Consider the following 27,546-nt stretch of genomic DNA (forward strand, 5'->3'; position numbering starts at 1 on the left):
TGAGGAAGAAACTGTGAAGGATTTAGTATCCTTATGTGTGCGAGGTCCTACCCCACAAAGAGAATCAACAAAGCCTAAGAGTGTCTGGAGCCAGACCAGGGGCAAGGTTTGATTGATTTGTAGGCACAAAGTCTGTGTTATTTCAAGAGATATAGCTGTTTCCAGTTTCAGACTCTAATTCCACTAAGCACTATTTTTGATCAGATAGGTAGAATCAGTTAGGTTGTCACCTTTGCTATTTAACTTGTGATAGGAATTAATAATTTACCATTTTCTATACTGCATTATTGTGGGAAAAGGTCAATAAATAAAAATAGATAAAACACAGTGCTTTAAAAACAATCCCTTCTCTCTCATCTGCTATGGTTAACAGAAAAAGGACTCCCCCCAGTATTTTTTTCTGGAGAGTAAAAAAGGACAATACAGTCATTTATAGTATGAGAGGTTAAAACTTTTCATTTTGCTTCTGTTTCTCTTCAAATAAATGAACGAGCCCAACAGCCTGTATCTGTCAGTAAGCAACAGTTGAATATAGGTCCTTTTTAACAAAGCCTACTGATTCTACTGTTCAAAATATATGCAAAACTCCAGGAAAATAAGCTTGTCTAAAGAACACTTCACAAACAGCACTTCAGGGCCTTAACATGTTATAGTTGTTCTTTGTTCAGCAAATGATTTTTTTTTTTAATTTAAGGAAAAATAGGGTAAATTCTATAGCAAACAATACAAAAAAGACATCCAGAAATGGCTATATAGCACAAGGCAAGATGTATCATGAGTTTGATGAACAGCTGGATACTAAAGTCTTTATATAAGCAACATGTTCAGTAAAACCGCTGTGCAAGTCGACCGCTGAATGCCAGCAAGATGTTAGGCCAGGGATTTACAAAGCACAAGAATTACTGCTATGTTGTGCAAGTGTAACTTTAACTAGGAAAGAACTATAACTTTATTCTCAAAGAAATCAGCGAGGTCACAGCCATCTCTTCCTGATGTCTCAGCCCCTTGGCTGGTGACCTCAGAATCCACGGCTGCATGTATTTGGTGCCAGCCTAGGCCTCCATTACCCTCCATCATGGCCTAAAACTTGAGCATAGAAAGCTCCATACAAGCATGCAGAAAAACTTCTTTATGGTAAGGGTAACAGAGCACTCGAACAGGCTGCCCAGAGTGGTTATGGAGTCTCCTTCTATGGAGATATTCAAGACCCATCTGGATGCCTGCCTGTGCGATCTGTTGTAGGGAACCTGCTTTAGCAGAGGGGTTGGACACGATGATCTCTTGAGGTTCTTTCCATTCCCTGTAACACTGTGATTCTGTGTGATTCAGTGAAATACAGGTATAAGTTTAAGAAGATTTTTCCTCTGAAAAATGTTTTTGAAATGATTAAATGTTTAGTATTGTCTTCCATTTGCTTTCATATTATATTTTCCCTACACAGAAAAATATTTTCTCCCCTTTCTGCCCAGCCAAAAAAATCTTACAAAGCCCTGACAGTCTAGGCAGCGCTTCTCAGCTTTAGCAGTGAGCTGCATTTGAAGGATTAACAAAGTTTCATAGGAGTTCAGAACACAGTTCAAAGGTGCCCTGATTACATAGCAAATGTGCTGCCATAAAAACCCTTTGAACCCTAGAAAAGGACAAATTGCTGGATCCCTTAGCAAGAAGGAGAACAAGGAGCGTGGGTTGATTTAATTTCACCTAACATTGGCCATTCAAAGTTAGGTGTCTCAATTAAAGTAGCTGCTCTCTCTGTAGTGAGATGGATGTTTCCAGGCATCTTAACATGCTTTTTCAAAACAAATGGGATGAACTGCAATGCCCATCAGAAGCCTTTGCAGGGTTATTTGGCTGTAGGACAGGTTACGAACTTTGTCATTATCAGAATATTTATTCTTTTTTTTCTTCTGTAATATTGTTGGAGTAAAGCTACAAGCATCGTTTTCTTTGTGTTCTGCATTTCTTTCCTAATTTTGAAATTTGGCCTTACAGTTAAACTTTCCTTGACTGGATGAAAGGTACTTATGGACTGCATGTAATCTTGGCTTGCACTGCACATGGTCATTAACAACCTCAACTCAAGATAGGAATAAAAACATGATTTCAGGTGCTCCCCTGTTAAGCCCTACTCAGATTTACCAGTATTCAGCTAGAAGCTTCTTTCTGGCTTTTGGCTATAGTGTGTACTGTGTTCAGTAGCATGAATCTTCTGAGAAAACTGTTTTCCTGAGTGCTGTGCATAAACACATCAGTTTTGCACATCTGCTACGTCATTTTCTCTTCTTTTATCTGTACCACTTCACTGCTATGAAAAATGGTTTGTTTCTACTCTCCCTGGGATTTGGGGGCAGCCTGGTGCTTCATCAGCACTGCTCGTGCTCAGGCTTGGATCCATCTATGTGATTGCCAAACGTGTTGCACCTGAAAGGAAGCCCCCAGCAGATTTTCTTCTTTCAGCAGACTACTGCCTGAAAGACTACAGCAGCATGCAACACACTACCTTGTCTCATTTTTTATTTTTTTCCCCATAACTCCCAGCTCAGATGCCAAAAGCCATATGTCTAAGTAGCATCTTTATTGCTTTCAGAAGTACACTCTGCTGTGAAAACTATCTCAGGTTTCTAAAGTTTTCAGTAGAAGCTTATTGGTCTCGTAGAGCGACTGGTAGTCACCTGCATCTGTGCATGTTTACCCCCTTCACAGGTTGGGGGAATTAGGAGAGGAGGTGAGAACATTAGAACAGCTTGGACAAGCAGGTGATTGGAACCATCAGCCTAATTAGTTTTTACTAGCTGGGGAGGGGAGTAGTTTTTGGATGTATGTATGGCTGAGAGAATGTTTGTGGGGAGCAGGAGGGAGCTGGGAAGGTAGATGTCTGGCTGTAAAATTAGTTTAGTATAGGGACTTTCTGTAAGTCCTGGGAGAGTGGATTGCAGCTTGATTTAGATGTTTCAAATGATGCTGTCAGGGAGCTCTACAAGGCCGGAGAGCAGGTTTATGAGCAGGAAGTCTTTAAATATTCTACATATGTTTTCTTTGTTTCTTGAAAGGGAGAGCGGTGAGGAAGGTGGTTTTCCCTGAAGTAGAGGAAGAGGTTTAAAGGGCTAAGTGCAGCTCAGGCTCTCCCTGTTAAAATGCCTTGTGAAAACGTTATGCCTTGAGGTCTCTTTTATAGCACGTGCTGCATCCAGAAGCTATTCATCCAGCAGAGCTTATGCTGTAGCTTCTGATCTTGGCTGCTAGGCATAGAACGGCCAAGCTCCTAGAGGTAAGTGGCTGGCTAATCCCTGCTGATTTTAGGGAAGCAGGAGTGTGTGCGTGCACATGCTTGGAGTTTGTTCACGTGTATGAATTTGTAATATTTTTTGTCACCTGTTTCAGGAGCTCTAACATCTGAGATAGCCTGAGGGTATTGTCTAGCCTTAAAGCTTTTCCTGTAGACTGATAAAGCTTGGAAAGAAGCACAGAATGAAATATTTCCCAAACTTTTTCATAATCTGTTCAAAATAATCTCATATGGAAGCTTGTGTGTGGGGGTACTACAAGCCTTTTTGCTGTGACTTATTTGGTTGCTTTAGATCATGCAAGGGATAGTGGGGGAGAGGTGGGGAAAGGAAGTGTGGGCAGAGAGGAAATAAATGCTGTGGTTAGATCTTTCATACTACTGTTTTTATTGGCATTTTTAAGTGCTTGCCTCTTAATCAAATGGAAGGTTAACATCTAACAATTTCTGGGGCTCTTGTCATGTTTGCAAAGGTAGGAAAAAAAAAAAAAGTGATCCTGTGCCCTTATCTTTAAGGTATACATCGGCCACCTAGCCTGGAAAGGGTTCTTCTGTTCCTTTGTAATATTATGATACTGTTTCTCTGTGGGACATCTTTCTTGGAGATGTCCTTGAAACTGAAAGATTTCAGCTATCTTGTTACTCAACTTATTATTCATGGATTCACCAATCTTTCTTCTGAAGTAGAAGAAGATAGTTTTCATAAATTCTCATAAAGCTGAAATCAACATTGTGTGCGTTTTCTCTTCTGAAGTTTTTATCAAAAGGGATATTCTGTTGCAGGGTATAACCATTCATTAAAAATGCTTATCCTTCTAAGGGTGTCCGTTAGAAGTTAAATACACTATACAGTAATGCTAATAATTAAACTTGTAAAATAACTATTTTCTGATAGACTAATACAAAAGCACAATTACAGCAGTGGCTGTTTCTCATTAGCAGGAATGACACATCAGCTCTAGAATAAGTAATGATGTAAAAGCCCTAGTGGTTATAACTGGCATAGAAATGTACTATATCCTCGAGTGTTGAAAGCCATATGCTATTTATTTTTATACTACAGAAATATGCTACATTGCCATGTAAATTTTAAATGGATTATCTTGCTTGCTTTAAGTATGATTTATCCATATGGTTCAAATATGAATCTGACCCATTATTATCATGTTATAATCTTCTTGTTGACCCAGTGTGCTGATAAGCTAGCGTCTCATGTCCGGACAGCCTATATGAGTGCAAATCTGATGAATAGGTAGTTTATTTTTTTGGCGCTAAACTTGCATGTAAATAAGGAGTGGATTTAGGGGAGCTCTGTGTCTTGCTAAGCTCCAACCTAAACTACGAGTAAATGATGTAGAAGCTGCTAGTCTAACCCACTTCTGAACTATGGGTAACATATATTAAAATCACCATTGGTATTCTGATAGCTCTCATATTGCTTTGATTCCTCTGTGCTGTCAAAGGCGGTTTGATTATAAGATCTGTATATGACTCACAAAATATGGATATAGAAGTCCATGGCGTGGTCTTTTTCTTTGTGCTTTCAAAAAGTATATTGACATGGAGGAAAGAAGTACAGGGATTACTCATAAAGACTATTTTTCTTACAAGAAGGGTTGGTAAGTAACTAGTATATTTTATAGCATATTTTAAAATATCAGAGTTTCACTTCTGAGAGAAGTGGAGGGATCCTGAAAGAACACATCTGCTTCGTTTTCTATGAGTTAAAAATAGCTTACTTGTAATCTGTATGAAGTCTAGAATGAAACATCGCTATTGAGTTTTGGGAAAAATAAAGATGCAACTTCTCAAAGCAAGCAGGCAAACCTCTTCAATGGTGAGTTTCTGAAATCAATTAGAACTTAGAGCATGTTTGCTTAAAGCTGAATGAATTACGTGGCTGAAAGATGGTGCTTTGCAGCCCAGGTTTATGTTAGAGTTCAGCATTAAATTTATGGTCTAGGTGATATGCAGAAGTTGAGGTGAAAATTGGGATTCTGAGGTCCAAGGCTAAAGGGCGTTGGTAGCAATCCAGCAAACTTCTTTCACCTCTGATTTACTGTATCATATTTGTAGTTTCTTGAGATTTTTTTTTTTACCATGGTAGTTTACATGGTAGAAATTGAAGGTATTGTACATGTTGGTGAATATTTGAGATATCAATCTTTTATTTTGCAGAGAACTACAGCCAACAAGACTTCAAGTGCTCCTTCCTACAGCAGATGGTCCAGTTCACAGCCCCATCAGGTAATTTGCCCTTGTCAAAATGGATATGAAACTCTGGTTGACATATGCTTCCTTTTAAAATGAATCTATGAGGAGTCTGGGGAGAATTATCTACCTGTGTTTACCCATGTGTAGGTCATGCTGATCTGAGAAGGTTGCAGGACATTATATGGCAAACTGTTAGATGCAGTTGATGCTTATGAAGAGGCCTTGTACAGCTGTGACTCTTCTAATGCAATTGTGTGGAAAATGGCTTGTGTGAATCATGATATTTGGATGAGGGGCCCAGAATACATACCTTTGCATTAAATGGATTTCTAGCCTGCTCATATGAAGTGCATTTACATGATTCAAGGTCTAGACAAAGAGAGATGAAGAACATCTGAGGAATCTCATTATGGATTAGGACCTGTCTTATATTTCCTCCGGAAAAGATTTGATAATGGTTACTTCTGGGAAAGGGGGAAAATCAGCCCAAAGGTCTGAATGTGAAGATTAGATGGCAGACTTTTGAAGTATATCTTCTGTGGAACATGGTTCATGTGAAGCATGATATTTACATGCAGAACATGGAAGAATTCTGTGTGCAGTAAAATACTGTCATGTCTGCTAATATTAAATGTGTTTGGTTGGCTTGAGACCTAGACAAAAGTGTAACCAGGACAATGACCTGGGAATTAAATGATGGGTTAGGACCTCCATATCTCCAGAGGACTCTGCTACTGTTAGTGGTCAAAAGGTGGAGGCAAAGAGGCAGCTATAGTGTGTCAATGAAGCAAAAGAAGTGTGATAGTCTGAAAGTGTGATTTGTGAGGTGAAGTTCAAGTACATATTTCTTCAAAAGTCTGTTTTTGTGAGGCATGTTATCTGGATGGGGAGGCTTAAAGTCTTCAGTGTGCATAAAAGAAGATACAATAGTAAAAAGAATGATAGTGTTAAACACATTTATATAGCTCAAGACGTAGACAAAAAGGGAACCAGAACAAAGATCTGGGAATGTAATGATGGTTTGGGACCTATCCCACACCTCTAGGGAATTTCTCCAGAATAATTGGATAATATTGGATAATAGTTGAGTTCAAAAGTGGAGGCTGGAAGGCAGATACAGTATGTCACCTGAGCAAAAGGAAACATGTATTTGTCTGAAAGTGAAGATTGATTGGCTGAACTTTGGAAAACAGTTGTGACAATGGTTAGCTGCTGGCAGGGTAGGCCAGCCCAACTGCAGGTACAATGGGTAAATTCTCTCTCATGCACTGTCAGTGATGGTTTTTATAGCTGGATACTGGTAATGTGTGAAGTTGTGGTTTTACCACATGCCTTCCCTCCCTCAGATATTTTTCCACTACTTAGAACAAATAAGTTGCGAAATGAATGTGTGCACTTGCAGCCTGGAAGGTCAGCTGTATCAAAAGGGGGGGAGCCAGGAGGGAGAGGGAGGGGGTTGGGTCCTTCTGCTCTGCCCTCATGAGGCCCATCTTGATTACTGTGTCCAGGCCTGGGCGTCCCAGCACAAGAAAGATAAGGAGCCGTTGGAGCAGGTCCAGAGGAGGGCCACAAAATTGGTTGGAGGGCTGGAGGGCCTCTCCTACGAAGAGAAGCTTGGAGAAGAGAAAGCTCTTGGGAGGCTTTACTGGGGCTTCCAGTACTTGAAGAGAGCTTATAAATAGGAGGGGGGTTGACTTTTTATATGATGTGATAGTGAAAGGATAAGAGGGAATGGCTTTGAGCTAGAAAAGGGGAGATTTAGGTTAGATATTAGGAGGAATATTTTTACTTAGAGGGTGGTGAGGCACTGGCACAGGCTGCCCAGAGAAGCTGTGAATGCCCTTTCCCTGGATGCGTTCAAGGCCAGATTGAATGTGGCTGTGGGCAACGTGATATGGTGGGTGGCAACCCTACCGGTGGCAGGAGGTTGGAACTATGTAGAAGATCTTTAAGGTTCCTTTCAACCTAAACAATTCTATGATTCTAGGAAATATGCAGAGAAACTTGTTACAAACTGAAACCAAAGATAGGAAACTGTTATTGTTTCCTTACTATCACTAAATATTGTAAATTATTTTTTCATACAATTTTTCATACATTTTTTTCATATTTGTTATTCAGTATTTCTGTTGTTTTATCAAAGCTAGCCCTTTCCTGACTACAGACAATCACATGACTGACTTTAAATGTAAGATACTATATTTCCACTAAAGCAACTTCCTCTTTCAAAATGTGGGTTTGTTCAGTACTGATGATGTTGAAGTTGCTTTCCCCAAATCTCTACTTTTGCTGTTTTCCAGTGTCTTTCTACCTTTACTGCTGCTGTTTCTCCTTTTTTCTTTTAAAGGAGTTTGTATATGCCAAGGGAGGGAAAGCTTCCAATGAGTTGAGACTTGATTGTGAAAACTAAAGCCAGAAAAACTATGAATTTCATTTATATTCAAATTGGGATGGAAAAGAAGATGGCTAAATGCTTCATGGAGTTCATTACCTGTTTCATTATCCTGAACAGTTCTCTTAATATTTTTCTCTGGGAACTGTAACGATCTTCTTTGTCGCATCTGTATAACAGTGTGCTCTTCCTGCTTGCTGAGATTTCCATGTACTTTTTTCCTCTCTCTTCTTGAGCTTCAGATTTTCATTTTTGGTCAGGAGGAGGTGAAGAATATGTGGGGAGAATGTTAATTTCTTCTACTGGTAATTGCATACCCTATCCTGGGGGAATCACAAGGAAAAGTGCATATGTTGTTGATTTTAAAAAAATCTCCTGAAACGCATTCAATAAGACAAGAGTCACATTAGCAATATGTACACATGGAGTTCTACTAGCATGCACAAGACTGAAACGGTAATGATGGTTCCCTCTTTCTGCATGTTTGCAATTGCTTATTAAGCTTAATGGGAGATGCATTCCTAAGTCAGGAGATGATCATAACAAATCATATGAAATGCATGTTACATTCTATGCACTTGTTTTCCTTTCTGAGGTGGGAGAGAAAAGATAAGTACCTAATAAAGATTGTTTGTAGCTTTACAACCCTGTCAGATCACTAGTAGAGATGAAGGATTAACTACCAGGAATGTTCTTTGAAAGGATGTCTAGACCATCCAGGACCTGCAGGGGGAAAAAAGTTGTAATGTGTTAAGTCGTGCCTGTGGTAATTCTCTTCCACCTGTGTTGTACCCCATGTGTTTTAATCTCACCTTCCTTTGCCATTTGCACTCTAATCTTCTCTTTTTCATCCTTGTTTATTGTAAGCTTTTGTCTCCTGTGTTTTGGGTTTAGTAAGCTTATAAACTTTCCTCAGAGATATTACAAATGCCAGTACCAACTGGGGAGATGTGAAGCTGTGCTGTGGTTCAGTTTAGGAGACCTCAGTACTGCGGTGCACTCTCATGAGCTGAAAGTGGCAAAATATTTGTACTGGATCAGAGATTCATATTCAGTCTTGCAACTTGCCAGAATCTATAAATAGTTTACATAAACATTTTTTTTCTGAAGTTGGATTTTGAAGAAAGAAAAAGATTAAAGTTCATATTATCTGCATTTTCTTCAGCCTCATGCAGGGAACTCAGTGAAGGCTTTTCCACATATCTTACAAGAATCCACATAGAAATCTAATAGAGCTACATGACTTAGACCTTTGATGCATCTAAGAAATGTTAAAGTTAAATTGATTTCCTCTTTTTCTCCTCCAGTTCTTCTTTTTTCATTTCCTCTGTCTGTGTGAAGTTTGAAGGCCCATTGGGTGAGAGATCTGGAAGGGTTCCACAGGTGGGGTCCTTGAGTCACTGAAAACAACAGATTCCTCTTACTGAATTATTCTACTTTGTACTACCTAGACATGCCTATATTTTGTATTGGATGAGCTGAAATATGTTTATCTAATTCAAATACTCTATCTGGGGAAAGTTTTAAATAAGTTCCTATTAACTAATCACTCTCATAGGCATGTGAAATTTGTGTGCTTGGGTTTTTTTGATGTGAAACTGTTCAGAGTTTTTTATCCTGCCCCTTGAGCCTGGAAAAGTGTCATGCTACAGGGGAGGCATCTTTAAAACTTGATTAAGAGGTTCCTCCTGACTGCACTGGGAAAGACACATTACTACCTGCTTCAAGCTAGATTTTTTTCAAGCACTCCACTTTCTCAATGTCAGAATAAGAAGCCAGTAGTCTAAAAGGTTGATCTTTTTGAAGCCAAGGAATTAATCTATTTAATTAGAGGATTGAGAGTGAGCAGGGAAGCCAAACTGAGTCTCAAATTCTGAACTGGCATCCAAGGAGCTGTGTTAGACCTTACTGGCTCCAGATGCATTAAACTTGCTTGAAGGATGGAATCAAGGAGAAGATACAAATGTATGCTAATGAGCTAATATTACCTATGCTGCCTTTCTTGGCTAGTGACATCTCTTGATGTGTGACAAATTCTGTAGCAATTTTGAGGAAAAACTCTGAAGTGAGTTTAGTCTTTATGTGGTACTCTGAAGACTGTTTGTGCTTACTGCTGATGAAAATGAAGGAGAAAGTGGCACTTAATCAGTCATATCATCATGCCTGATATCTAATGTGATGTTGCTCTTGCTGAGTGAGATGGCAGCCATAGCACACTGCCTCATAGTGGTGACATATCTATGTATGGGATGCCCTGTCTCTTGTTTGGAACCAGAGGTGTGCAGCCAGAGTGTGACACAAAGCACTCAGTACTGCAGTTCAGCTATCCCTAGAAGCAGTTTTAACAGTAATACCTTCCCTCTGAATGAGGGAGAATCTTTCTTTGCTTGTGAGCATATGAGAGAGTTTGTCAAGAGAGACCAGTCACTTGGTCCCCACTGTTAGCTGGCACTTTCAGGCCAATATTACAGTTTGCTTGCAAAGTATTGCTAGAATTTAGAGATGGTTAGATTATCTTACATTCTAAAATTATATAAACAGGATTTTTTTTTAGTACTGTGTGCTAAATGAGCCTGCAGAAAAATTGGTACCTTAAATACCATTTAAAAATGATATAGAACACTTCAGCATCTTTCCCCACCTCATCTCTATTAGGAAAACATTAGTTTGAGCTAATGAAGCAAAAATACAGAAAATAAAATGATGTCCAATGGGCCAAGGGACTGGAGCATTTTCAGCTAAACTTCCATAACACTACTCTGTCTGGCTTTGCTGATTTTCTTTCAGAGTTACTGCTCTGGCTTTCTGGTGTTGGCAACACAAGCTTCTTGCTTGCTTGTAGGTAGTCAAAGCTTTGTCCCTTGCTGAACTCAGCATCAGTACCTTAATTAAGGTCAGAATGTGGTTTTTTTATGTTAATATCCTGCTCTTTAAACATAGAGATTAGTACATTTTAGTACCCAATGGTTAGCAGCTTTCTTGGGACTTGGAACAGACAGGGATGTTGATAACCATTCAGTGTAGAATCTGAATTTTAAAATAGGCTGTTTCTGCCATAGAATGTGGTAATTTATTGTGCAGTTTCTTCATAACTAAGATAATAGAAATTCCAATCCAGAAGAAGGAATATATATTTCAACTTACTATGGTAGCTGCTTCATTGAATTTCATATCTGAGATTTCAGTATATGTAACTTCTATCTTCCTTGCTTTCTCTTCATTATTAGTGCCAGTCTCTTTCCAGTCTTCCCTTTCTCTTCCCTTTGACTTGGTTTTAGCCTTGTATTCTTCCTGCACAGGTTGGAGCAGTAACATCTTGATGATAATCATAGAAAAACCCAGCTGGAAGGGACCCACGGGGGTCATGGAGTTCAACTTCTGCCTCTGTGCTGGATACCCAAAATTCAAACCGTATGTCTGAGAACACTGTCAAAATTCTTCAACTCTGACAGCTTGTGGCTATCACCAGTGCTCTGGGGAGCCTGTTCCAGTGCTTGACCACCTTCTGGTGAAGAAACTTTTCCTAATATTCAGTCTGATAAGAAGATAATTTTATGTAGACACTAGTTCAGTAGCTTCTTCCTCAGTACGTGAGGCCAAAATGAATTTTATCCTCAATCACTCAGTACCTGACTGTAGAGTGTTTATAGAGTTTTCAGAAGCCATGCTGGCTATGGCTGCTAGTAGCAGTTGAAATGGTTCAAGCAGCAGTAATAATAGTAACTGGGATTGTTGCAGCCTGCTTGTATCAGAAATAAGAGGTGCTCACTTACTAGAGTAGGGAGATAGGTGAGTTTCCTTTATGGCGTTTGTCACGTTACCTGAACGCGAAGGTTAGTGACGCACTTGTTAGCAACGGCTCAGAAGATCCTTTCTGCAAAGTGATTTTTCTTAACTAGCGGATGATACCTGATTTCGGATACTATAAAGATTCTTGTGTTCAGCTGTTCTGGATCTCCTTTGTTGGTATGTTTGTTTTTGTCTTTCTTTAGTGCCTCAAGTATGACTTGAAAAAAGTCAGTATTGAGAACGTCACTATCTCATGACTCAGCCATTTGCCTTTCTGCTGAGCACTGCAAACTGTTGCAGGAAACATTAGTTGAAGTGCCTACCCACTGAAAAATGTACTGAGAACACCAACAATGTTCCCAGAAGTCACTGAACAGCTGTCAAATGGCAACAACACTTCTTCACTATTGACCTAGGCTTGAGCTGTGCCAGTCTGTTCATCTTACTGAGAATGACTTGGTCCAACTACTATGGTTAAACCTTTTATAAAGGTCAGATGGGATAACAGCAATTTTCCAAAAGTGGGCAAGATAGCCCAAGCCACAGAAATATGTTACTGCCTCCTGGTACTTGGCACATAACCGAAGGGAGTGTAGCAGAATTTAGTGGGTTTGATCAGAGTTAGTGAGGGAAGTTTGTCAGTTTTGCAATAAATTGTGAGTATAAAATTCCTAAATACTTCCTTATAATATATGTTCTCAAAAGTATTCATACCTCTATACCATACATCATAACAAGTTTACAACAGTTGAGGTCAGTTGTCATAGCACTTTGGTCCTACTTTTTGTTGTAGTTGTTTGTTTTTATTAAATAGTCTTTGAGTAAGCTCATAAAATGCGTGGAATTAAGTAAAATGAATTCCTTTTAAGGATTTCTTTACACACTATCAGACAGACTTGCTGAATGTCCTTAGATGATTCATTAAAACCGAGTTTGAGTTGAAAGCTTGTGGAAGAAAGTTTAGATAGTCAAAATCTTATTGGGAGGCATGAAGTTTAAAGAAATTAGTACATTGTTAAGTTTGCTGAAGGATTTTTTTGGGAAAAAAATCAGTATCTGGTCAGTATTCCAAGTTTGCTGTTATTACATACATAGTATATGTGCTGTTATGTAAATCACAGCTTTGTGTTACTTTGCCTATTAATAAGACTGACCCAAATAGTAGGCAGCCAACTCAAGTGCAGTGCAGACTAGTGGTTACTGGTTTTCTTGTTTCACCTCTGATAGCACTTTGTCATTTCTTTGTTAGAGATTTCTTGCTCTTTTCGGTTCGCTGGAAACCAAGTGATTGATTCTAAAGTTTGAGGCTTCCTCAGTGCAATCTGTGGGCTGCTGCTTCTGGCATGATGCTTTGGGTAAGCCTCTGTTAAGGAGGGCTAAGTAAAATAAGCAGGGAACTCAAAGGAAACTGTTTTCTTGAGGTCAGTAGTGGAATGAATGAATGTACATGGCATTATTCAAAGTTTGCTCATACAGCTGTGATACTTGTTGGGTTGGGAAAATTACCAACCAGCCTGTTTAATTTAATGTAAGGCTGAATCGTAAGCTGCAAGCGGGATGAACACCTTCACTTGGAGGGCTAAAAATAGCAGTAAGGCCTACCTCCATTTTTCCTCATACTGCCTATGGAGAAACACTTCAGTCTATCCAATAGCATTAGTTGCCTTCATCCTGCAGTACTGTTAGCTGTTGTTTCTCTTCAGAAATAAATGAGAACTTCTGTTTGAAAGCAGGGCTTATGGTTCAGGGATTGGTGTAAATGACAAAATACAAGTTAACTGTCCTCTGCAATCTGTGTAACTTGTGCCTCTAGACTTACCTGTGGATTATTTCTAATGTCTACATCCGCTTATGTTCACATACAGACATACATTTAAAAATCTAACAAGACATGAGATTTAGGCATTAGTTTACATTACACAACAGCTACATGAATCTAGTATTACAATTGTTGTCTGGAGAGCTTTGCAGAAGTTAGGAATCTAAATCTTAGTAAACTAAGTTAAATTTTTCAAGACTTTTTAATCTAATATACTATTTGTATGGTTATATATATATTTTTTTAAAAGAGCCTCTTTGCCTAACAGTTCTGTTCACTGATTTTCATTCTCCACACCGGTAGTGGAAATGGTGAGTCATGCCTTGAACCAGTGATTGAGCACCTGGTAGGAAGGCAGGGCCAACCAGGGGGAGCTCAGGCGCAAGCAGTGCACCTGAGTGACTGGAAGGGATGGAGCCAGGACCCACCCCCTCCCAGACCTCATTTAAGGGTTGGCAATGGAGGCAAGCGTATCTTGCTGGAGATCTCTGCCTACCTGAGGCCTTCCAAAGGTAAGCAAATTTTCTTCCTTTGTTTCTGTGTCCAAAGCTGCCGTGTTTGGGCTTATCCTCATTTGCTACAGCCTAGGACTTTGCCACCCCACTATTATTGCTGTAGTTGCCATCATATTATAGCATTACAACACCCTAGTCAGTTTCCCATAGGTGCACTATCTTAATAATCATCCAGTATTCAAATTTTAGACATTTATTCTATTTATGTTATTTAAACCTTAAATGTTAGGTTCAATCTTTATGGAAGCACAAGGACTCTTTGTAGATACGATACTGTATTTTTTTCCTCTTCAAGTGTTGGAGGAAAATATAATGGTTTCCTTCTCTTTGTTAGTCAAGGTCAGGGATACCATTGGTATTTTATTGGACTTTCAAGCTGAGGTTCTAAGGACTCCACGTATAACCTGGTTAATCTTAAAATGAGCATACAATAAAGGCTTTTTTTTTTAAAAGATATTTCTAAACAGCTGTCATAATAGGATTTTTTCCTAGACTACCTAGCTTGTTGTTCTATTTATTTATTAGGTAATTATTTCTGATGACAAATATAAAGTTATTTATTTAGCTACATACATGTATTTAGCTATGCTAAATATATGCTTGGTTTGCTGCAGTTTGCAAAGACAACTGTGTGCTGGGCTGAGGGAAAGTAATAACATTTGTGACGACTTCTGTATACATAAAGCTTCCAGAAATGTGTCTGTCAGTTATACTTTGTCACTGAGAGCTATTTTTTTAACCTGGTAGAATTTTGTAACACTTAGAATCCTATTGTTTTCAGTCTTTTTATGGAGACCTCATTTAAAATTAATACAGTCAAAAATTTCCCTGTGTCGTATTAACTGTTGTCACCAGAAGTTGTCCTACCTCTTCTCGAAACTCCCACTTCAAAACTGAGAACTCACTGGAATGTTCTTTCCATAACTCTTTGGCTATTTTTATCTTAGCAAATTAAGCTTATTGATATTCCCTCTGTGAATCTTGACTGCTCCCAACTTGCTTGGCCTATTTTCACCAAATTTGGTGAAGCATGGAAAGGGCACAAGTTTATACATGAACTGTAAGAGCAAAGTAGAAGAGAAGATAGTTGTGTCTCATAAAAGGTAAGTGTGAGATCTCCCCTCATTAGACACCTTGCAACTCACAAGGGACAATGATGCTATGGATTTCCTAGCAGTAATGCAGAGGTCTTAGTGGTTGGTGTCTGTGCTCTTTCAGGAATGAGGCTAAGCTTTTTTTCCCTGTGCAGATTTTCAGGTTAAGGGATGAGCTCATACCAGAGCTTAAGGAATAATTCAATTCAAGTAAAACACCTACAGGAGGCATGTATGTTCACCAACAGGCTTTGTTAGTTGTGTTGTTCACACAGCTAACCATTTAAGTCTAACAAAATTCTTTATTGGATCAATTGAATTTGGAACTTTTCTTAAGGAAGCGTATCTCCTTGCTGTACCTGACACATTATTTCTGACTTTTCTCAAAGATCATACCTGGTCAGGTAAGTTACTGACAATATTATTTGAAATGCCACATAACTTCACAGTCGGGTCTTTGTGTTACACTGTCACTGTATCCCTGATGTGCCCATGCTGACAAAAACAAAGATTGGTAAAGAATTTCACAGACTAACATTCCACCGTATATTTTATCAAATGTGTCATTTGATATTTTGAAATGTAGATTTCCTGATTTTGACTTTGCTATGACATCTAAAAAGATAAAAGCTGCCAGCAGATCAGATTCTGACAATTGTTAGTAATTCAGCTTAATTGAATTTAAAGTAAGAAAGATTGTTCTTGGAATGAACAGTTCATAGAGGATTTTCTTTTTTAGATGCTGCTTTCTGGCTAGTGCAATCAATTTGATGCAAAATATAATCAGCATGGCAAGTTGAAGTCTATGTACACTACTGCTTTTTCCCTACTTCCTTCAGATTGCAGGTTTTTTTTTAATATGGGAAGGTAGGTGGGAGCAAAAGGGTTTAAGTTATTTTTAGGTGACTTTTGCCCTTCTGTCCTATTATTTGGAAGTAACAGGTGGTGGACTCTGCTCTTTGTGCCTCTCATTTCTCATACTCCTGAAACCTTAAACCTGGAAAGGAAGTGCAACCAAGAGACCACCTCTGGATCCACCATCAGCTGTTCTAACAACAGTGTTGATCAATTTCCAGAGCAAACACTAGCTGAGGAGTATGGCTAACCTTCAGAGGAGAAACAGCTGTTGTTGAGCTGTGTCCAAGGGCAGATCCAGGGTTAGTTTGTGGAGATGGCTAAGAAACGCTATCAGATCAGAGCTCATGGCATAGAGTTGTTTGCCTTTTCTAAATAAGTTTCAGACAAAATGTTCTGCAAAATTTTTCACCTTTCCTGTCTTTCATGTGGAAGAGTATGAAGATGGGTGGATTATTTCAATGGCCAAAAAATGATGATAATTCTGTTTGATAATTAACCATGCAAATCTGAAGGAAACAGTTAGTGGATCAACAAACAGATCTGCAGGCTAGATTTTGGGAATAGCTGGAAAATCTAATTTGATTATAAAGATAAGTTTTGCTTTGTAGTGAGGAATGACAAGGCAGTTTGCTGCAACTTCAGAGTATCTTTATGTAGTATAATTTAAAATGTATTTACCTTGTAGCAGTGAAATTGCGATCTTTGTATGAATTATTAAAAAATACTGATGGAAAATAGCTCTTGAACATAAGGACCAGTTCCTCCACAGATACAATTTAGGTTAACTCTGTTAGTGAAGAGATTATCTCTTCAACATTGGTGTCTTTGGCCAAGACAAATTTGAATATAGGCTGTTTATAGATTGCCTTTTTCTAAATTTTAGAGTTGTTTTTGGATAAGAACCATTCCTTAATTAGAGATCTCAATATTACAGTTTTACCTCAACATTTCCTGAGCTCTGCTTGTCCACAGTGAGATTCTACATAGGCTCAAATAGCCATTGAATACTAGTAAAATTGTTGTATCAGGATGCTTACTGATCCTCATGTTTCAAGGTATAGATTAGTTGTCTCCTGAGCTAATATCTTAGAGTCATAGAATATCCTGAGCTAGAAGGGATCCACAAGGATCATGGAGTCCAATTCCTGGATCCACACAGGGCAACCCAAAATTCAAACCATATGTCTAAGGGCGTTGTCCAAATGCTCCTTGAACTCCAGCAGCTTGGGGCTGTGCACACTGCTGTGGGGAGTCTGTTCCATGCCCACTGCCCTCTGGTGAACCACCTTTTCCCTAACCCCAACCTGACCCTCCCCTGTCACAGCTGCGTGCTGTTCCTTCAGATCCTCTCACTATTAACAGAAAAATCAATGCCTCCTCTTCTCATCCACCTTGTGAGGAGCTGTAGGCTGTGATGAGATCTCGTCTCTGTCTCCTCTTTGGGATAAACAAACCAAGTGACTTTAGCCAGTCTTATATGTCTTGCCCTCTGAACCCTATGTTGTCTTAGTCCTCCTTTGGCTGCTCTCTGATGGTTTCCTGTCCTTCATATATTGTGGTGCCCAAACCTGCACACAGTGCTTGCGGTGAGGCCACACAGAGCAGGAGAGTACTTTCCCTCACCTGACTGGCAGTGCTGATCCCCAGGGTACAATTGTATCTTTTGGATACTAGCTCATGCTGTTGACAAATACTCAACTTGCCATCAACCAGAGCACCCTGATCCCTTCCTGCTGAGCTTCTTTACAGCCTCTTGTCCACCAGTCTGTACATGTAGCCAGGGCTGCCCTACTCCAGGTGCAAAATTCAGCAGTTGGCATGGTTAAACTTAATGTGGTTTCTCTTTTGTTCAGTCAAGATATATTGATATCTGAAGTAATGAAATACTTTTAAGTTTGATTCTCTGCCACTTTTATGTTTTGCCGTTCTGTATTAACAGTGAATGAGCTACCCAATGGTTAGTGAATGAAAATTGAGCTCTTACATGGGAAATTGAATTTAACATGAGGTTGAGGATTATTTTTCTCCCAACATATCGGGAGATTCCATGTCATTCTGATGATCATCTTTAATCTGGAGATCCGTTACTGAGAAACCTTGATATTTTCCTAGCAGAATTAGTTAGCTTCCACAAACTCAATAAAGCTGGCATTACAGTATCCTCTCAGTATTTTGGTATCCTACTGAAGAATTGTTCCTAAGGTCCATAATCTCTAGAACCTCACTGTTCTACTGCAGAGAATATACTGCAGATTGACTGTCCCATTATCTGTGAAGTAGTCTATCGAATTTAAATGGTATTTCTTAATAAGTAATAATATTTTGCATGCTGGGGAGACAAGATTATTTGTAGGCCCTTGGCGTTTTAAACAACTTGTGATAATATAGTACCAGGACTCTAATTCAAGTCTAAATAAAACACTCTGCTCTAAGAAAAAAGCTGAAATGGAGAGAATGTAGGCAATTCTATATAAGCTTTTTGTAGACTTTGTCTTAAGTCCACTATTTCTTGTTTTAGTTATGGTGCATGTGAAAGGTGATTATTAGTATCATGGAGGAAAATATGCATAGGAATATCAACTTGAATTAAGTCTTCAAAAATGAAGGAAAAAAATACAAAACAAGCTTTTGGAAATGATGATGTAGTGAAACTGTAAATCCTGTAGGCTTTAGCAGGAAAAAAAAAAGTCATGATGAACAATGTAAGAAGAGCTTCACTCCAACAAAATGAATTGTTCTGTTGGGTTCTTTTCTAATAGGAGTGAATGGCACTGAACTGGAAAATAATTGACAGTACCTCATTTATTTGAATTCTGTACCATATGCGCAGGTTGAAATGCAGCTGTTAATTGTATGGCTGTAAAATTAAGAAGTACTGTGTTCAGTTTTTGGCACCTCAATACAGAAAGGACACTGAGGTGCTGGATCAGGTCCAAAGAAGGGCAACAAGGCTTGTGAAGGACTTGGAGAATATGCCCTATGAGGAGAGACTAAAGGAACTAGGGCTGTTTAGACTGGGGAAGAGGAGGCTGAGTGGAGACGTTATTGCTCTCTTCAAGTACCTGAAAGGTGGTTGCAGTGTTGGTCTCTTCTCACTGGTGACAAGACAAGGGGAAATGGCCTCAAGTTGCACCAGCAGAGGTTTAGGGTGGACATCAGGAAAAACTTCTTTACAGAAAGGGTTGTTAAGCACTGGAATAGGCTCCCCTGGGAGGTAGGAGTCACCATCCCTGAATGTGTTTAAAAACCGTTTGGATGTGGTGCTTAGGGACATGATTGAGTGGTGGGTTGTTAGAGTTAGGGAAGTATGGTTAGTTTGCAGTTGGACTTGTTGATCTTGAAGATCTTTTCCAACCTGAGCAATTCTATGATTCTATAAGGGAAAGCCCAAATATTGGTTAGGTTTCTAATGTACCCATCCAGAACTTCTGGAAGATAATGATAGTCTGAGGAAGCATGCCAATGTATCTGTTTTGCCTTAAGGTACACAGAATTTACTTTCACTCTACTTTTGTGTGCAAACAGCAAGCAGCATTGTACAGTGTACCTCCATATCCATGTCTGGCTATAAATGACTTCTGGATCGGTCTCCAGAGACCAGGCAAAGCACTAAGCCACTTATAACAACTGAGCTCCATTGTCTCCTACAGTACAGTGCTTGCTTATCCTGCTTGGAGATCAAGTTCTACTTGTATCTATCCAAGAGGAATGTATTGAATATTTCATGGAGTACGAGCAGGACTTTCATCAATGTTGCACGCGCTTTATTTGAGGACCTACAGCAGAGGCTCTGCACTTAAGAAAAAACACAGAAAGACCCCAACAAACAATTGAAGTAGATCATGGGAACAGTAGACAAAATTCATAAACAGATGATGTTATGGTCTCAGTAGAAATGTGGCTGTATTGAACAGAAAATAGACCATACAAGGGAAAAACTGAAGACTATTTAGTCCTTTTAGTAGGACACCCTGTGCAGTAGTCCAGCAAGCTTCATTTGGATTCCTTTGGAAAATCCAACTGCAACAAAATTATCTCCCTCAGAGCGTAGTACACCCCTACATCCTACCCTACATACCTGGCAAGGAAGAGTTTATCTAGCTTACTGAGTGAAGCATGTTGTCAGTATTTGATGGTGGCAATTAAAAGCACAAACTGGACAGGAGAGGACATTGCAGGAGTTGTTTAAGAGCTCTTACGCTTCTTCAAGCCTGAGAAAATGCAAATCGTAGTGTTTGTTTACTGTTTGGCAAAATAAATACATTACCTCTGAGCTCCAATCATGCATGTTTCCTGTTTTGTAGAACAGGATGATGCTAGTATCTAGTAACTATGTATTGCCAAAGTGTTGACAGTGAAACAATGTTTGAGCTGTCTTGTCATCTGATGTTTGTATGATTTTCTCCATGTTGATATTTATCTATGGCTGTTGTGCCAAAACACATTTTGGAAAAGTAATAAAAAAAAAAATTAAGTGAAAATAGTGTTAAGCTTGCTATTTAGGCCAACTTAAGCAGCTAGTGCAGAATGAAGGGCTTTCCTTGCCCTTTGGCTCCTTGTTTTCAGTTCCTGGCACCCAGGCCCAAGTCTTTTATCACAGTACAATAGCCTGGCATCCTTTGATTTCAGCTTGTTATTCAAATAACTAAATTGCATACATGAGTACACACTTATCTTAAGCTTTTCTGTTTTTGAAGTCTGGAGTCATCTTCTAACTTCTCTTCAGCCTTGTTTCTTCTGTGATGTTATTTCCCAGAAGTAGGATCTGAAAAGTTCTATATTTATTAAGCAATAGTGGTTGTACTAGATTTTGCTGCACAACTATGATTGTGAAATTGTGCCTATAATGATGAGTGTAAAGCAGATGGTATGGCTGCACTAAATAGTATGAGAAATAAATCATAAAAGGCCATGTCTTTTGACTGGTATGGGAAGTTTGCATGAACTGAAGTGTTCTCATGTTACAGTTAAGTGCTTGTTCTTGTGCCAGAACTGCTTCAGAGTTCCTCATGTTTAAGGTTACAACGATCTTTATTTTTTGGGTCAGCCTTCAGTGACAAAGTAAAGTCTGTAAGTCTCTGAATAAATACTATTTTAAAAATTAAGTACTTTGCTAAAGAATGAAGCATTTGCTGAACCAGTTTTGACTCTCACTATTTTTCCCATACTGCTCTCAATGTGATCTTTTTCAAGAGCTTCATGTTTGGTCCCTGAAGATACTTAAACTATCAGTATTGATTGGGCTTGAGAGCCACAGGAAAACTAAACTTAAACTTCCAACTTGGACTTATGCTTTGTCACTTGTTGAATATAATGCCAATCTTATTATGCTAGCATAATATGTTGAACATACAGCCAACAAGGGAAATGGTTAAAAAATCTTTTGTAGTTTAGGACTGATGTGAGGGCATCTTTTGAGGGGAAGGTGAGCATCTACCTGAGCACCATCAAGGAATAGATATACCCCTATTTAGAAGTGGTGCAGGTCCTGCAACATACTTGAGTTTCAAAATTAAACGGTTTGGTTGGCGTCCTTCGCTGAAGGTGCCTAGAACGAATAGAGAAACTAAGTCATCATAAAGCAATATGGAAAGTCTTTATGTGGATAATTAAGATGTTGAGAATGTATTTGCGCATTAGGGAAAAGTTGCTGTTGGGGTGCAGTTTTGATTGGTGGTTCTGCTTATCATCAGTACATTCATAAATGACTGTATGTATGGAATAACTGCGAGATGATGCAGTTCTAACAAAACAAAAAGGCTTGGACAGAGTAGGCTAAAAGCTCAGTGGAACGAAGAAAACTTCAAGGGGGTCTGAGTTATGGAGACATGAAATTTCACGTAAAGAAATGTGTGCTTCTGAGCATGGGTATACGATGAAGAGGAAATATGGCTGGTTAAATACAGGAAAATGGGTCCTAATCTTTCTCATATTCAGGAGTGATAGTGTGGAATCAGGGCACGCAGCCCCCTGAAAACAAAGCAACCCTGCATTAGGAATAAGGGGTGAAGGACTGGAGAAGGCCACTGTCTTTGCATAAAACCAGGGTCTACTGGCTTTTTGAAAACCGCATGCATTTTTTCTATTCTTGTTTCTTTACTCCATTTCAACAGAATACAATAGAATTATAGGAAGTTACTGTGTTTGATCAGGAGTAGGGAATACTTTCTATCTCAGCAAAGATCAAATACATTAAGCTGCTGTAGCTGGAGAAAGCTTTAGGAGGAAGGAAAGGGTGTGCAGAATCACAGTTATGCCGGAAAAAACTGGTAGAGAATCCATCTCATTCTCCATTGTTTCTTACAAGTCTGCAAGGTAGTGAGCAAAAGGGAGATTGTTCTCATGGAATGAGTAAATGATGTGCAGTTTTGTGGATGTGGAAAGTATGGATAGGTTCAACATGATTAAACAAATGTTAAAAAAAAAAAAAGTCCATGAAAGGATATTCAACGTAATGATGTGTATCTAACTCATGACTCTGAAAGCTGTGTGTTCAGCAGGGGTCAGAAATTGGGATAATCCACTCTTGAGAAGCACCACTACAGACTAACGCTGTTTCCTGTGCCTCTTCCTGAAGCAGTTGCTTCTCTTCGTGACAGGAGGAGGAGAGAGCTCACCTAGACCTTTACTCTAAATCACTACAGCCACTGTTTTATTACTTAAATTTCCCAAAAGTGAAGGCTTTGTTAGGTGTAGAAAATTGCTTTCACATTTAGGGCTGGACAGTTCTTCCAGCCTCTGCTGCAGTGTGACAACAATCTATCACTGTGGCACAGTGTTTGTGTTAATAGAGCAAGAAGAGATGTAAGCGTCACAAAAACCAAGTTTCAGGCAGCTTATGGCTTTCTACATCAAAGCCATCAATTCCCACACAAAGTTTATGAAAGACAAGCGAGATAAAGTTGGGATTAAGAAGGTGCTGGAGAACACTAGTGTTGGCTTACTAAGGTGTCTGAAAGAGCAGACACACTTCTTTCCCCTTTCCTTGCAATCTGGTGCCTGCAGAGGTGCACTAAACTGCCATAACCTTAGCAGAGACAGGCATCACGAACTTGGTGAGCATTTTCTTGCTTCTTTGTCCTGCAACTTTCACTCAGTTAAAAATTGAAAAGGTAAAATTTTAAGGTAAAATGAACTGTGAGCTACTTTCAGATGATGATGGAGGAGAACCAGTGCACCTGTGTTTGCAAAGCTGACAATGGCCTGTGCAGCTGAACCAGCTTCTGAAGGGGATCATTCCCCTCTCTGCCACAGGGAGGCAGAAGCATTAAATCATAAAATATTTCCAAACCAGTTCCTCCGTATGTTATCTCAGTTTATTAAACACACGCTTCGGAGATTCTATACTTCTTTCTAATGTATATGGATGATTGCAGAGGGAAGTTCTGCAGGGGAGAATCCAAAGCATCAAACAAGTTCTTGTGCATGTGGGTTTTACTTGATGTTTTGACAGGCAGTAAAAAAAAAATTGTTATAAAAACATCTCAGCAACATCGAAAACAAACATACTCTGCCCCCACCCCCAGCAGCAGTCAGATAACAGTTTTCCAACCATTGCACTTTGTAGTTATCAGTTTTGCTCTTTCCCTTTTGTAAAGGCAACTCTGAAGCCCAGACCTGAGACAGAAACACATTAACATTGCAGTAATTGTATTTTCAAACATGCTTGGCTTCCTGTTCAGCTAATATGTTGCTTACTCAGCTGCTTGCGGTAATTTAGAAACACAGCATGGCATATTCTTGTTTCTGGACTACCTTCTTTGTAAGGATGTGGTCTGATTGCATTGTAATATTTCTCCTAGAGGAAAGCTATAGAGAATTCTAAAAAGCGTGAGTGGTTTAATTGAGTCTGATCCCTACATAGCGCTACTGAATGTGAATGAAATCCCACTTGCATCCTGGTGAATGGAGTACTGAAAGCTTGGTGGTGGTTCATTGTACGTGCTTTTTATATTCCATAATGCATATAAAAGAAATAGAGTAGGGGAGTCAAAATTCAAAGTGAAAGCTGGTATTTTGTCCATAATTCAGCCTGCTTTGCTTAAGTATCAAAGCACATATGGCAGAAAGGTCACTCAGTTATCTGAAACAACTGCAGCTCAATACATACCTAGGCATAATGGAATTTGTTTAAGGACTTGGTGTTGTCTGAAATGTCAGATGTCCTGGCTGTTACCATCTGTGTTAAACTTCATCTAGCTGGCTGTAAATACTGATCCTCTGCTGTGTGCTTTATAACCCTAATCTCTGCTAACGTAAGGTGGCTCATTTGCTAAAATTCTCTCATAAAATATTTTTTCCTGGCTAAAATAACGTGCAAGGAAAGCATCTGCCCATAAAGGGATGTTGTGGTCTGCTGTATGAAGATGTATTACAGGTTAAAATTATAGCTTATGACACTTCAAAGGTGCTTGCTGATACTCCTGCAACAATCAGACATGCAATCATAATGTTTCTGTGGCTTACAACTGAGAGAGGAAGGAAAAAAGAATTTGATAGCAGATCAAGATTTCAGTAAAACACATTGTATTGCTTTGCTGTTGTACAATATGCTACTGTGGGAAAAAAATGCATATTGCTGAAAGCAGACTCCCTTGCTTCTGCTGCAGTGTGTAAGCAGTGCAGTAGGGATCACAGAATACAGTGTTGTATTCTGTGGGGCTGGTAACCTTCATGCGCTAAAAGCACTGCCTTTGTGTTTGTACAAGTGTCACATTGAGGACACGTCTTCACACAGCCCAAGGCTTGAATTTGGGATCATATCATCTAGCTCCTGTTTTAATTAGTTATTAAGTGCCTTGTCCATCTTCATGTGTTAATTAATATGCAGTGAGACTGTACAATTAATTGAATAAATAAAGCATCAATATATTTGCATTTGTTCTTTGGTAATGTATGCAATGAAGGGTGGCTCTATCCACTTTAAATGGGGAGATCTTAGTTTTTGTTTCAAGCTTTGTGGAAGTTTTGGATTGAAAATGATCATATGCTTCCACAATATATCCAGTTTCTGACCTAAAATTATTTTCTTCTTTTCACCTTATCAAATTAAATGTTTATTGTATTCAGTCTGAAATGCTAAAAGGGAGATACTCAATACAGCTGAACATTCAAGCTCTCTGCTTTGTACTTTCCAATGCTTTCACTGAATATTTTGAGAAAAAATAATCTCTGTGCTACACGTTGTTCTGCCACAGGCCTTGCATATTGGTTAGCTTGTCTTCTGTGATGTGTCTCTGTCAAAACCAGTATAAAGAGTATAAGATAAATGCACTTTGTGCGTTAGCTATTGTCCTGATGCAACCAGTAGGATATACATTGTTCTATTAGCATAAACTTGATTTTTAGTTTTTTTATTAATCATTTCAACTTTTGGTAATTCACCATTCTCCTTCTGTATTTAGGAGAGTTGTTCTTGCTCATCTTAAAGCTGTGCAAAGCATGGTGCACTTGTGGCAGATGGCAGAGTACATGTGTTACTGTCACATCGGAGCTGCCTAGCACTCATTTCTTCTGGTGTTGCAGCATTTTATCAGCTTCTTCCATTAAGAATGGCTTGCCATACGTTTTCCTTTTTGTCTTGAATAGTCGTAACAATTGTAACTGCCTGTTCAGTTTTGTCATCTGACTAACTTCTGTATTACGGAAATGATGTGTGATATGCCTGACTTCCCATTTCCAGGTAAATCACACAAAGACAAGGGAGCCCAGTTTACTTTAATGGTACTTCGTGCTTTCAGATATCAAGGCTGAGCAAATGGTCCATTGCCTTGATTACGGTGGTCACTGAGGTAATGTCTGACAGCTTTTTTCTTTGTTCCCAGATGTCTAGATAATAGTCTATGATAATGATGTTATTGTGTGCTTTTTGTAGTGAAACTGGTGATTCCTACTTTTCTTGAAATTCTGCTGCTTTCTACAGCATGGCTGGAGCCTATTGTTTAGTCTGCATATCTCAACACGTACTGCACTTCTGCAGCAGGGCTTAAGCATTCATGGCCACATCTGAGGAAAGCACTTAGATATCTAAATCCTCCAGAGAAATGTTTCTGTTTCAGAGCAACTCCCACATACTTTTGAGAAACTTTTTAAAAAGTATTTTATAGGACACAGCCAGAGTGATTTATCTCACTGTGTGCAACACTAAAGTGTTTTTCAAATGACCTTGAGAGTTAGAATGCTCTTGTGTCAAGTGTTTTTGCAAAAGGAGTTGATGTAGCTTCTGTATACTTCTGATGTGTTTGTGGGGTGGACTTTTGTCCTGCCTGTTCCTTGAAGTGGTCTGAAACTATTTTGCTTGAAGAGTTTACATTCAGATTTGGATGCTGTGGATTGTGTGTGTTTGTTTTTGTTACGAGACTATCTTATAGAAGACAGCCATATAACTTTTTTTCTTTGTAATTCTGCTAGCAGTGTCTTTCAAATCCTCTCTGTCAGTTGGTTACATTTCCTATGCATAACTTCCTACTCTTGACAATGACTACAATAGCATGGCATGAGGTTAACTACTGATGAGACTCTTTTTCCATTTGGGTGATCCTTTCTCCCCTCAGAAGAAGTGACTCTGGCATGGAAGCTATGGACACTGGCTGATACCTTTTTTCCCACTCCAAAGATTTTTCAGGACAGGCACAAACTTTTAGCACAGCTTTAATGAGATACAACTGTTTCTGACTGCTAGATGAATGCAGCACAGTTGGCAAAGTTGAGCACTTCAGAAGATGGTTTTACAGCTTATGAAGTTAAATAATCATAGAATTGACTTAATCTTTTTTGAGGGGAGGAAGATACGTGTTGTAATACTCGTATCTTTTCAGGTAACCATGCAATTTTTGGGTGGTTAGCAAGCATATGGTTCCATATTTATTCCTGCTCTGAATCAAAGGTTTATACTGTTTTTTTCTTCTATGATGTGTTTTATTTCCCTAGCTTTTTCTTACGAAAAGGTGAAGATATAATTCTGATGAGAGCTTGCTGCCTCTGGAGCCCTTTACTTGTGTTATCTATTTTGTTCCCGCTACTCACAAATATGTCCTTGGTGTTGATAGTAGTCTGTGATTTAAAACCACGCTCATTCTTTTTAGTTTTGTCATATGCATAAAATATTTCAGCTTCTGGGTCTGCTTGTTTTCTTACTGCTGTGTGTTTTCTGTTGGTTTGCAAGGCAAGGTATAATTTTCTTGTCATAGTTATTAGATTTTATTCCATACGCGAAGCCTTTCCTTTGAACTTTGTCATGACTTTTCTCTACTGTATTTGTTTGTTGCATTTTTGTTTAATATCTTTTACCTTGTAACTTTTGTAAGCTCCATATTTTTCCTTATTTTTATGTTTTTACTGTTCTACTTTGTGAATTATTTGTATTTTTGCTGCCTGTACTTCAGTGTGAACTTGTTAGGTGATATCTCTCGTATCTCTAATTTGTAGTGATGTTAAAGCAGTCTTTCTAAGCTCTGTTTCTGCAAATCTATATCCCCTTGTTACCATTGTCAGCCAAATTATTTTTCCTATGCAGGAGCCCTGAAAGCTAGAGGATGGTATCCCCTTCCACTATGTGTGCAATCTTCTTCCTACAGATACTA

General features: G+C 38.9%; 1 protein-coding gene across 5 annotated transcripts in view; it reads left to right on the forward strand.

Moving 5' to 3' along the window:
* RBMS3 (RNA binding motif single stranded interacting protein 3) overlaps positions 2,817–27,546 on the forward strand; it is a 609,095-nt gene continuing 584,365 nt past the window's right edge. For 3 of the 5 annotated variants that reach the window (XM_021386132.1, XM_021386134.1, XM_021386135.1), the window contains exons 1-2: positions 3,037–3,268; positions 5,462–5,530. The gene's annotated coding sequence lies outside the window, so the exon portion shown is untranslated. Of the gene's footprint in view, positions 2,868–3,032; positions 3,269–5,461; positions 5,531–27,546 lie in introns of those variants that run through there. The other 2 variants (XM_021386133.1, XM_021386140.1) reach the window with 2 other exon arrangements.

Source organism: Numida meleagris, chromosome 2 (assembly GCF_002078875.1).
Source record: "Numida meleagris isolate 19003 breed g44 Domestic line chromosome 2, NumMel1.0, whole genome shotgun sequence".
In the NCBI taxonomy this organism is placed as follows: domain Eukaryota; kingdom Metazoa; phylum Chordata; class Aves; order Galliformes; family Numididae; genus Numida; species Numida meleagris.